At 43.0% G+C, this 12,646-nt stretch overlaps 1 protein-coding gene across 1 annotated transcript in view; it reads left to right on the forward strand.

Annotated features, from left to right (window-relative positions):
• rapgef1a (Rap guanine nucleotide exchange factor (GEF) 1a) overlaps positions 1 to 12,646 on the forward strand; it is a 202,547-nt gene that overhangs the window by 111,725 nt on the left and 78,176 nt on the right. The window lies entirely within an intron of this gene.

Raw genomic sequence — 12,646 nt, forward strand, 5'->3', positions numbered from 1 at the left:
CAAGTAGTAGCAGTCATAGTATAACACCAGCTGACAGAAATCATTCTACTGTGTTATTACTGATTGCAGCTAGGATAGCAACTCCAACTTTTATTCAAAAATTACTGCTAATTAACCAAAATCCTACAAGTTGAAATTATTGTAATAGCTATGGTTGACTGCTGCAGTGAAAATGTTAGTGAATTCATTGTGGTATTTAAAGACAGAACTTTTAAACTTGGAACCTGTTCCTGAAGACCATATGTAAAGTATTTTGGGTATGTGTCCCAAGCTATAACTTGCATTTCATGCCTGATTATTTTTGTTTAAACACTGAGTGCAGAACAGTGATATTACTAAATGTATCTTCAAACTTCAGAATGCATTGCAAGGTTATAATAACTGCTACCTGCACAAGTTACCCAATGTTTGCTTTTGTGAAAGGAGACTGTGTTGAAGAAAAAATTATCCTAGATTATTTTTTATTATTGAATCAGCAACTTTGCTTTTCTTATGCAACTGGAAACATAGAAAATAGGAGTAAACCCTTCAAGATTGCTCCACCATTCATTATGATCATGGGTGATCACCCAACTCAATGCACCGTTCCCGCATTCAGCCCATGTCCTTTAGGTCACTTTTTAACCTTAAGATTCGCAGCCAACTTGTACTTGAAAACACTCTCTATGTTTTAACCTCAACTGCCTTCTCTGGCAGAAAATTCCACAGGCTCATCACTGAGTGAAGGCGTTTTTGCTCCTCTCAGTTCTAAATGACCTGCCTTATATTCTGAGACTCTGATCCCTAGTTCTGGACTCCCCAGTCATCAGGAACCTCATCTGCATTTATCTTGTCTATTTCAGTTAGAATTCTGTGATACTGATCAATTACTTTCATTGCAATCATTCTTTATTTCCCAAATTCTTCAATTTCACACCTGCGGTGATGTGTAGCTTTGCTAAGACTTGGGTGAGTAGTGTTCAGTTTACACTGTTCTTAGCTGTGCAGAATCTTAAATATTAAAGATTTCCAAATTAAAAATGGATAAAAAATGAGCAGTGCATAATGCAGTGCTTCATAAATAACTCTTCCATATATGAGAAGAAACTGAGAGACAGTTAAGAACCGATTTATAGGCACTGTTGAAGTAGTTTTGAGTGCATTTTGGAAGATGGAAGGAAAGCAGGGGATTTTAAGGAAATCAAAGTATCGCAGTTTTATAACATCCATGTTCCCATTAGACATACCCTTTCTTTATAAATCCATTTTAATCCTTAAAATAATCATACATGTAGTGATTGTATTGAGGTCAGCAAGGTGAACCTCATAAGTTGAGTTCCCTGATTGAGGCTGTTAATCTGGTCCAATCAGGGAGCTCTGGCTGACAAGTATAAACAGGAGTGCCAGAGGTTCTGTTCACTCCGAGTTGGCTGTGAGGGAGCTGGATCAATGTCAAGGCCTCTCCACGTGTAAATAAAGGTTGACTTGGTGATGGTACGCTGGTCTCTGTGGAGTTATTTCAGTGGCGACTAGACTGGGATTAATGTAACCATGCAAAAGTACCAACTTGAAGCCCAGTGGGATTTCACGCAGGCCCTGCAGCTGACTTTATCATTGGAAAATACTGCAAGTGGAACATATGAGTGGCAGGGTATTCTGATGGAAATGGACACCCTTGCCACTGACTGAGCTTGGTGAACACTTGAGTGAAGACAGTTGCGTAGCCTGACTCGCAACATATCCTGAATAGAGGGAGTCTTGGTCAGTCCACAGCAAAAACCCAAAACAAAGCCAAGCCTCAGCCAAACTGTTAAAATTTTCTTTAGGATTCGAGTGTCAAGCCATTGTAGTTGCTGCTGCTGTGCAGACACGACAGTGAAAAATGCCCCACTAGACCTAAATTGAGTAAGAGAACTTTGTAGGCCGGTATCCAGGACAGTGCACACCCTGGGAAGTCCACCTGTATCTGGTTTGGAACAGTTGAATTGCTTACCAACATCCAAGTTAGAACCAGTTAAAATAAACATCTGTTTAAATGGACACCCAGTTTTACTGGAGGTAACAACCACTGTGGCTGTATCAGTAATTGCAGAAAAAATCTTTACCAAAATCTGTTTTGGACTCCAGCTGTTATGAAGCTGCATTATAAACCTTGCTCTAGGCTAAACAAAATCTGTTAGCCATACTTCATTTCCTGTCACTCAACTAATTTTGTATCCATATTGCTCGTGTTCTTTTATTCTATGAACTGTAACTGTTCTCTCAAGTCTATAGGGTGGAGTTGTGTTCAACCATTTTAGAAGCCCATGTAGACCACCTCATTTACACTCTCTTTAGTAAAGATCCCCAATTTAATTAAAGATTTTTCTGTAATTCCACACTGGCTTTCCATAGTTAATCTCCATTTGCCCATGCGACTGTTAATTTTAACTCAGATTATTGTTTCTACAAGTTTCCCAACAACTGAAGTATAAATAACTGGTTTGTAATAGCTAGCTAATCCTTTCAACCATTTTTGAAGAAGTGTGTTGCCTGCAGTCCTCCCATACTCTAGCATCAGCCAGTTCCAGAGAAGCCTGAAAGATTGACTGGTGCCTCTGCAATTTGCACAGTCCTCCTTCGGTACCCTTGAATGCACTTCATCTGGTGCTGGCATCTTAGATGAGCTTAATTGACTGCTTATTTTTGTAAAGGGCTTTGAAGGAATATTACATGTTAACTGAGTATTGAAGGAATTCATTTACAGTTGGTGGGGATGGGAAGGTACTATTTCAAAGTGATTTGTAACTAGAGAAATTACGTAGATGATACTCAGTTATGTCTGGTTGTCTGACCAAGTCAATTATATCTGCTGTTTTATCTATTTGATGAGTATAATGAGCTGGCACAAACTCAATTGGCCAAATGGCCTCCAGTCTGCAACATAACTGTTTTGAGATTGTTTACTTTGAAATGGTTTGCTTCATGCAGAGTTTCAATTTTATAACCTCTGTGCAAATCTGAAATTTGGACTAAATATTGAATTAAAGGCAAGTCTCCATAGGGGGAAGGAATGAAATTAGACAACAGTGCTGAGCTAAATGGGCAGTTAGGACAGGTTGCCAAATGTTGGTTCAAAAAGTAAGTTATGAGGAGCATCAGAAAGGTCAATTTATCATTTAGAGATAGTAGGAACTGACCGTGCCAGAGAATCTGAGATAACATGGTGTGAGGCTGGATGAACACAGGCCAAGCAGCATCAGAGGAGCAGGAAAGCTTGACACCCGAAACGTCAAGCTTTCCTGCTCCTCTGATGCTGCTTGGCCTACTGTGTTCATCCAGCCTCACATCGTGTTATCTCAGTTTATCGTTTACTTTGTTTTGAGCACTACTCAAGAATTTGCATGCATGAATTCACTGGTATCACTGATCATAGGCGTAGAACCAAATATAAGGAGGTATTTGAAGGACTCTTGTGGCACAGTGATAGTGCCTCTACCAGTAGGCTACAAGGCCCATGTTCAAGCCCCACCTGTTCTAGTTCTTCCTGTTCTAAAGGTGTGTCATATGTCTGAACGTATTGATTTATATCTTGTAATGCACCAGTAATGTCCCTACCTCTGGGCAAGAAGGTCCAGGCTCATGTTCATGTTCCATCTGCCCTGGAGATGTATAATGATGGGTTCAAGCAGGCTGATGAAATAACTATATGAAAATATCTGAAGACTTCACTTGAACATGCATTGAGGTCGTGAATGCTAAAGAATGAAGCCACTTTCTGGGCAATGATGTAGTCTCCCTGATGACTCAATAAAGCACAATAAAATCACAACCGTAAGCACAGCCCATTCTCCCCAAAGCTGGAAGCTTTTGACTCCTGGGAGTTTAGATTGTGTTTGGTGGAGTGTAAAATCATTTTAGATTATTAGAAATTTAATCACAAAGGGAGTACATTCAATGAATTTACTTGAAAACAACACTGATCTGCTTTTTCCCAGTGGTAACTTTGCATTTCTGTTCTTCTTATCTTATTAGTCTTACAAATAAACAATTCAAAGGGGAAAACAAGTGTCTTTTTTTAATTCAATTGTGCACTATATGAATTAGTTCCAAAGTGAATCGAAGAAATGCAACTGCTAACTTGTGATAACATAGTGTGGAGCTGGATGAACACAGCAGGCCAAGCAGCATCTCTGGAGCACAAAAGCTGACGTTTGGGCCTAGACCCTTCTTCAGAGAGGGGGATGGGGAGAGGGTTCTGGAATACATAGGGAGAGAGGGGGAGGTGGACTGAAGATGGAGAGAAAAGAAGATAGGTGGAGAGGAGAGTATAGGTGGGGAGGTAGGGAGATGATAGGTCGGTCCAGGGAAGATGGACAGGTCAAGGAGGTGGGATGAGTTTAGTAGGAAGGAAATGGAGGTGCAGCGAGATGGGAGGAAGGGATGGGTGAGAGGAAGAACAGGTTAGGAAGGCAGAGACAGGCTGGGCTGGTTGTGTGATGCCTTCGGGGGGGAGGGGGACGAACTGGGCTGGTTATGGGATGTGGTGGGGGAAGGGGAGATTTTGAAGCTGGTGAAGTCCACATTGATACCATTGGGCTGCAGGGTTCCCAAGCAGAATATGAGTTGCTGTTCCTGCAACCTTCAGGTGGCATCCTTGTGGCACTGCAGGAGGCCCATGATGGACACGTCACCTGAAGAATGGGAGGTGCAGTTGTTTATTGCGAACCGAGCGGAGGTGTTGTGCAAAGCAGTCCCCAAGCCTCCGCTTGGTTTCCCCCTTCCACCCCAACCTCAAGTTCACCTGGGACATCTCCAACACATCGCTCACCTTCCTGGACCCCTCAGTCTCCATCTCAGGCAACCAGCTAGTTAACTGATGTCTATTTCAAGCCTACTGACTCCCACAGCTACCTAGAATACACCTCCTTCCACCCACCCTCCTGCAAAAATTCCATCCCCTATTCCCAATTCCTCCGCATCTGCTCCCAGGCTGAGGCATTCCACTCCCGCACATCCCGGATGTCCAAGTTCTTCAAGGACCGCAACTCTTCTCTCTCTCTCCCCCCCCCCCCCCCCCCCCCCCCCCCCCCCGCAGTGGTTGAGAACGCCCTTGACCACGTCTCCCACATTTCCTGCAACACATCCCTCACACCCCGTCCCCGCCACAACCGCCCAAAGAGGATCACCCTCGTTCTCTCACACAACCCCACCAACCTCCGGATACAATGCATCATCCTCTGACACTTCCGCCATCTACAATCCAACCCCACCACCCAAGACATTTTTCCATCCCCACCCTTGTCTTGCTTCCGGAAAGACCGCTCTCTCCGTGACTCCCTTGTTCGCTCCACACTGCCCTCCAACCCCAGCACACCCAGCACCTTCCCCTGCAACCGCAGGAAGTGCTACACTTGCCCCCACTCCTCCTTCCTCACCCCCATCCCAGGCTCCAAGATGACTTTCCATATTAAGCAGAGGGTCACCTGCACGTCTGCCAATGTGGTATACTGTATCCGTGGTACCCGGTGTGGCTACCTCTACATTGGGGAAACCAAGCGGAGGCTTGGGCATCGCTTTGCTGAACACCTCCGCTCGGTTCGCAACAAACAACTGCACTTCCCAGTTGTGAACCATTTTAACTCCCCCTCCCATTCTTCAGATGACATGCCCATCATGGGCCTCCTGCAGTGCCACAAAGATGCCACCCGAAGGTTGCAGGGACAGCAACTCATATTCCGCTTGGGAACCCTGCAGCCCAATGGTATCAATGTGGACTTCACCAGCTTCAAAATCTCCCCTTCCCCCACCGAATCCCACAACCAGCCCAGTTCTTACCTCCCCCCACCCCACGGCATCTCACAACCAGCCCAGCTCATCCCCTCCCCCCACTGCATCCCAAAACCAGCCCAGCCTGTCTCTGCCTCCCTAACCTGTTCTTCCCCTCACCCATCCCTTCCTCCTATTTCAAGCTGTACCTCCATTTCCTACCTACTAACCTCATCCCACCTCCTTGACCTGTCCGTCTTCCCTGGACTGACCTATCCCCTCCCTACTTCCCCACCATACTCTCCTCACCACCTATCTTCTTTTCTCTCCATCTTCGGTCCACCTCCCCCCCTCTCCCTATTTATTCCAGAACCCCCTCCCCATCCCCCTCTGTGATGAAGGGTCTAGGACCGAAATGTCAGCTTTTGTGCTCCTGAGATGCTGCTTGGCCTGCTGTGTTCATCCAGCTCCACACTGTTATCTTGGATTCTCCAGCATCTGCAGTTCCCATTATCTCTGCTAACTTGTGATGTTCCTCATATGTTGTAAAACATTCATTTCTTTATGAAGATTGTATACTTGTCAGCTACTTTTAGAAAATGGATAAACAATAACTATAAATGTGGAAGAGGTCTCTCAAATGCTTCTCAAAACTGTTTTTGTCTTTGTTTTAGCACTTGTTAGGGAAAGATAACTTTAGTCAGGTCCATTTTAAGGAGGGTCAAAAGGAGAGGGAAGTGGTCAAGCTGACTGGATTTAAAAAGCTTATAGTTTTAACACCTAGGCTACTATGCATGAGCATTAGATTCACAGTGGGACAGAGTGAAATGTACATAAAGCTAGAGTCAGTAAATTTCTAAGCTCTTGGAGGGTTGTACACTGGATACATATTTTTCAGATATTAAGTGAGACCAAGTTTTAAATTCAAAAAATGGTTTTTGCATTCTTGTATTCACTTTAAGATATTTTTGTAATACCACCTTTGTTTCAAACCTCCACTGAGGTTAAAAAATGTTTGTTGTAGCTAGTCATAACTTAATGGTTATTATGACTTTGGCCCCAACTGGCAATGTTCCAGCAGTAAAAGTTGAATAAATATCTGAACATAATGTCAGCATGGAAAGAAAGTTGTTCCTATTCCTGAGTGCACTCACCTTTTCAGTTTGAGATCTGCCAGATAGTTTTGATTTCATGAGTGTGTGCTGCATTCTTTTATACCCTCAAGTCTAAATCTCATTACATATTGTTACACTTTCCTGGGTTCATGCAGGAAATCCAGCTCTGCTGTTCTTAAAAGTTGTCACAAAAGTTGAAGGTTTTATTAAAGTAGACTACATTTCCCCAATAAAACATTAAAACCTGGGTTTTAATACTTGTCTGGGTTTATAATTTATTATGAATAAATAGAATCTATCTATAGGTAATCAGTTATGAACCATTGACATACAACACTTAGCTAAAACTTTAACCTTTTTTTAAAACTCCCCCGACAGACGCAGGTAAGCTTGATGTAGACAGGCATAAAATATGGGTGTCGTGGATGGAAGGAAAGACTGAACTGCCTTCCCAATGTTCCCTGTCAGCGGGGTTCACTGAGATGCTTCTTTTGACGTGTTAGAACTTGCTGCTTGATCTTCCTTCTCCAAGTACTTGCATTTGCTTGCAGGAAGCTTGGGTAAATTGGCTTGCACTCAGTCTCTGACTTCCTGGTTAAAAACAACTGTTTACAGCATCTAATGACGGGAAATAAACTGGCCTGCATCTGGTTTTCGATGTTCATGCAGCATGAAGTGGACAAGTCTGTCTGCTTTGGAGGCTCAATGGCCTCTGCCTAGCTGTTCAGCTGCCTGGGAGTGAATCTCACAGCTGTTTGCAGCCAGAAGTTCTTTGTCACCATTTCGTAGCCCAATTTGTTTAGGATCAAAAAAACTGCAGATGCCGGAATCCAAGGTAGACAAACAGGAGACGAGAAGAACACGGCAGGGCAACCAGCATCTGGAGGAAAGGAGCAGTCAACATTTCAGATATTGCCCTTCAGGACTGGATGTGGGGGTAGGGGAACTGCAGATAGAGGGGTGGAGGCAGGATGTGGCGATAGGTGGGTATTGGTGGTAGGTACAGCCTGATAGGTTGATGGGAGGGAAGGGTCTGGTTGGTGGCTGGAAGGGAGGATCAGAAGGTGGAATGGATGGGAGGAGGTGGGGAATGGGCTATTTGAAATTGGAGAGCTCAACATTGAGTCTTCCAGGCTGTAGGGTGCCCAAGCATAAAATAAGGTGGTGTTCTTCAGATTTGCCTTCCAAGTCGCTGTTACACTGGAGGAAACCAAGGACGGACATATTGGGGGGTAGGGGCAAGAGGGATGGGGAGTTGAAATAGGCAGTGAATTAGGTTGGCTGTAATGGGCCAGGCAGGGATGTTTGGCAAAATGGTCACCTAGTCTACATTTGGTGTCTCCATTGTAGAGAAGACTACATCGGGAGCAATGGATACATTGACTGGGTTGGAGGAGATGTAGGTGAAGCTCTGTCTCACTTGAATGGGTTGTTTAGGACCTTCAGGTATTGCATCTTTTACAGTTACAGGGGAAGGTACTAGGCTGGTTGGTGGGAAGTGTGTGTGAACTAAGGAGTGAAGAAGGGAATGGTCTTTGTGGATGGCAGAGAGGGGACGGGAGTGGAAGATGTTCCGGATGGTGGGATCTAATTGGAGTTGGTGGAAGTGTTTGAGGATGATGCGGAGGCTGGTGGGTTGAAAGTGAGGGCGAGGGGACCTTGTTGCTGTCTGAATCTCCCTTTATGCATGCCCTTGGGCTCCAGCTTGTCTGCAGTTACTTCCCCTGCTGAGCACAGAGTAAATGTACTTAATCTGAGTGGTAAATAACTTGCTTTTTAAGAAGTGCACTAATCTTTTTCACAACCCTATTATTTAGTGCTAACTCCCATTTCTCTGCCATACCCTTTATATAACATTTCAATCCATATAATCTTCCAGTAGCCTCTTGGATGCCTTAATTGAACCTGCCTCCACTGCATTGACAAACGGTGCATTCCAGACCCTAAATACTCACTGAATGGAAAGTTTTTTTTTATCCCCACTCTTGCTTCTTTTGTATGTAATTTTAAATTTGTCCTCTCATTCTTGTTCCTCTTATGAGCAGGAGTTACGACCTATATGCTCTTGAGCCTGCTTGAGATTTTTGAAACTTCTATCAAATCTCATCTCAGTCCTCTTTGCAGGAATGGTTCCAACTTGTTCAATTTATCCTCTATTTCCTGAGTTGCTTTTTCATATTTTCTTTCTAAAAATTAAAGAAGCATTTGTCTTTCTCCAGACTATAGTTACTTGGCCATTTTTTAGTGTTCCTGAAAATCGCCACTACTTTTCTCTAGGCCACTTGAATTGTCCAGCCTCTGATTTTAAGACTTGACTGGCCCTTTGGTAATACTTAATCAGGTTAGACTAATGTTCACCAGTTAGATGTAAAACAAATAATTCATGCTGTCAGCCGCCTTCATTGGTTACTGAAAAATGTGTTCATACGAAGTTGCTGAGTCATAATCATACAGTGCAGAAACAGACCCTTCAGTCTAACTTCCCATGCCGACCAGACATCTCAATCTGACCCAGTCCTATTTGCAAGCGTTGGGCCCATATCCCTCCTAAACCCTTCCTATTCATATGCCCATCTGGATACCTTTTAAATGTTGTTGTATTCACTCCACCAGTGCCTCTGGCAGCCCATTCCATACACTCACCGTGAAAAAGTTGCTTCTTAGATCCTTTTTAAATCTCTCCCCTCTCATCTTAAACCCATAGCATTTAGTTTTGGACTCCACTGCCTGAGGAAAAAAAATCTTGGTAATTAACTCAGTCTATGCCCATCGTGATTTTATAAACTTCTGGCAGGTCACCCCTTAGCCTCCAATGCTCCCCGAGGGAAAATGCCCCATTCTACTCAGCCTCTCCCTATAACAGAAATCCTCCAGTCCCAGCAGCATCTTCGTAAATCTTTTCTGCACCCTCACAAGTTTAACAAAATCCTTCTTATGGAAAGGTGACCAGAATTTTGTGCAGTGTTCGAAAAGTGGCCTCACCAGTGTCTTGTAGAACCACGACATGACATCCCAACTCCTATACTCTGATTTCTAACCAATGAAGGCAAGCATGCCAGGCACTGCCTTTCTCACCCTGTCTACCTGCAATTCCACTTTCAAGGAGCTATGCACCTGCAGTTCCAGGTATCTTTGTTTGGCAACATTCCCCAGGGCCCTACTATGAACTGTACAAGTCCTCCCTGTTTTGACTTAGGAAAATGCAACACCTCCCACTTATCTAAATTAAACTCCATCTGCCACTCCTTATTGGTGCACAGTCCAGTGCACATTTCTGAGGAAGGGTTTCGACCCGAAACGTCAAACTTTCCTGCTGCTCAGATGCTGCTTGGCCTGCTGTGTTCATCCAGCTTCACACTGTGTTATTGCACAATCTATATTTGCCTATCTAATATAGAGAAAAGCAATTTTTCCCTAGCTGTATCATGTAACAGTGAAGGAGTAATCATTGATATAGTATATACTTTTTAAGTATGTCTTGTTTCTCATGAACTTCTATATCTCCATCTGTGATATAATGCAACAATACTACAGATGGAACGTGGATTTAGTCTTGGAATTTGGATACAGCTGCTCTCAGTTTTCCACTCATCACCAAAAGGCACTTTGTCAATGAACATCTGTTCAAAGTACGATAACATGGAGAATTTGATTTTCTTCACTTAATGTTATATGCAACAGCTTGAAGCTTTGTCCTGGTTTACAATGAAACATTGCACCCATTTTACACAGGAACTGAATAGGATGTGATTCAGACACCATCTGTATGGAACTGAGACGATATAAATGTGGTTAATTGCAAAATCATGTATACATTCCTATTGAATGAATACTGGTCCCGGAACAGTGCCTCTGTCTGTATAGGAGCCGAAAAGGAAGAAAGATTAGCTGAGAGTTTGTTCCTTTTGTTATACAACCACAATGTACATCAAAAAGTTCAGTGAAGGTACAACATAGCAGTTCAGTTTTTAATTTTCATTTCTTCCATGATCTACTGGACACTGTCTCATGCTGGAAGGGCTTTTATTTAATTTGTTCAGCTGATGAGATTGAGATTGTAAATGGAGAGTCAAAAAGCACAGCACAATAAGTCTCCTAAGTTCATAGACAAAAGGAAGCTGAATGCACATAACCTTTGTTACCATTTGTAGGAGCTATGAGAATTAATAAATGCTAAAATGTTGTTCGTATTTGCGTATCACAATATGAGTAGCTAAGATAATTATAGTAATCATAGACTGATGTATGGTAGCCTCCTGTATGCCATGCTGTTAGTCAGGGATAATCCATAAGGGTATCTTCTGTGCAACTCGGGTAGGAGCAAATTATTGTAGATGCTGGAATCTGTACCGAAAATACACACAATACTGGAAATCTTAGCAGGTTGGGCAGCATCCGTGTAGAGAGCAAGCTAACGATTTGAGTCTAAATGCTTCCTGACTTTCCGGAAAACTGGTTTTCAACCTAGAAAGTTATCTGGCTGTTTTGTGTCATCCGTTTTTTTGTGTATTTGATTTTGTAGGATGTTTTCAAATATAGTATATTTGCTGCACAGAGTGGTTCCTAAATAATTAGAATGGTTGTGCAACCGGAAGGGAAATGTCATGGGTTTGACAATCCAAGAAGCTAACCTTTTGGTTGGTGGGTGCCTGTGCTGTAACAGGACTTTGCAGGAAAACTGCCATAAATCACTAACTGGGAACTGGTGAATGGAGAAATTCTAATCACTCAAGTTTTGAATGAGCCAAGAAATGGCACACCACTGAGTTTGCTGTCCACTGTAAATAGAGATGTGGAATGTGGTAAGATAATGAGTATCTGGATGGGAAAATAGAGTCAAATATGGGTTTTTGAAGGTAAAGCCTTGTCAGACTGACTTAGTGGGTTTTGTTTGTGTGGCAGTGTCTCTTAATTGGGGTGATGAAGTTAATGTGGTGTGCTTGCTTTCTTAAAGGCTTTGATACCGCTCTTGTGTAAAGGCTGATGTCAGAAATAGGAAATATTCCACAGCGGTTACTGAATTGGTTCACTAGTAGAACAGGTGGTGATGCATTAGAGTGCATTAAACCCATTAAAATATTTGAAGAATTCTATCCTTAATAAATGACCTGGACTAAGTTGTCACAAACGTCATAACTAAGCCAATGCTCCAAAACAGATGAAGTTGGTAGGTTCCAATGCTGAACAGGCGAAGGAACAGGAGGAATTTAGGGCTGCACAGTGGCTCAGTGGTTAGCACTACATCCCCTCATGCCAGAGACCAGTGTTCAATTCCACCTACAGGCAACTGCATATTCTCCCTATGTCTGCGTGGGTTTCTTCCAGGTGCTCCAGTTTCCTCCCACAGTCCAAAGATGTGCAGGCTAGGTGGATTGGCCATACTAAATTGCCCATAGTGTTCAGGGATGTTTTATTAGGTGGGTTATAGGGGCATGGGTCTGGGTGGGATGCTCCAAGGGTCATTGTGGACTTCTTAGGCTGAAGGGCCTGTATCCATACTGTATATTCTATGAATTGAATTCCTCTGGGAATTAGGCATATTGGTGACATGGCATAATCAATATGGAAAAGAAAAAGTCATATTTGCATTAAAAGATGCAAATAATGCAGACAGTGTAATCCTTTGGACACCCCTCTCATATTCCTCTTAAAATTAGGGCTTCAGAAATGCTGATCAGATAGGTACTAACAGCCTGTTCATAGGCACAGACCACTAGTTCAAAATCCAAACTTTAGATGATGTTAAAATATATTTGAAGCATATATGCTGCATCACTTAATTGGATTCAAATTCCTTCAGCTAC

Source organism: Stegostoma tigrinum, chromosome 29 (assembly GCF_030684315.1).
Source record: "Stegostoma tigrinum isolate sSteTig4 chromosome 29, sSteTig4.hap1, whole genome shotgun sequence".
Classification (NCBI taxonomy): Eukaryota; Metazoa; Chordata; class Chondrichthyes; order Orectolobiformes; family Stegostomatidae; genus Stegostoma; species Stegostoma tigrinum.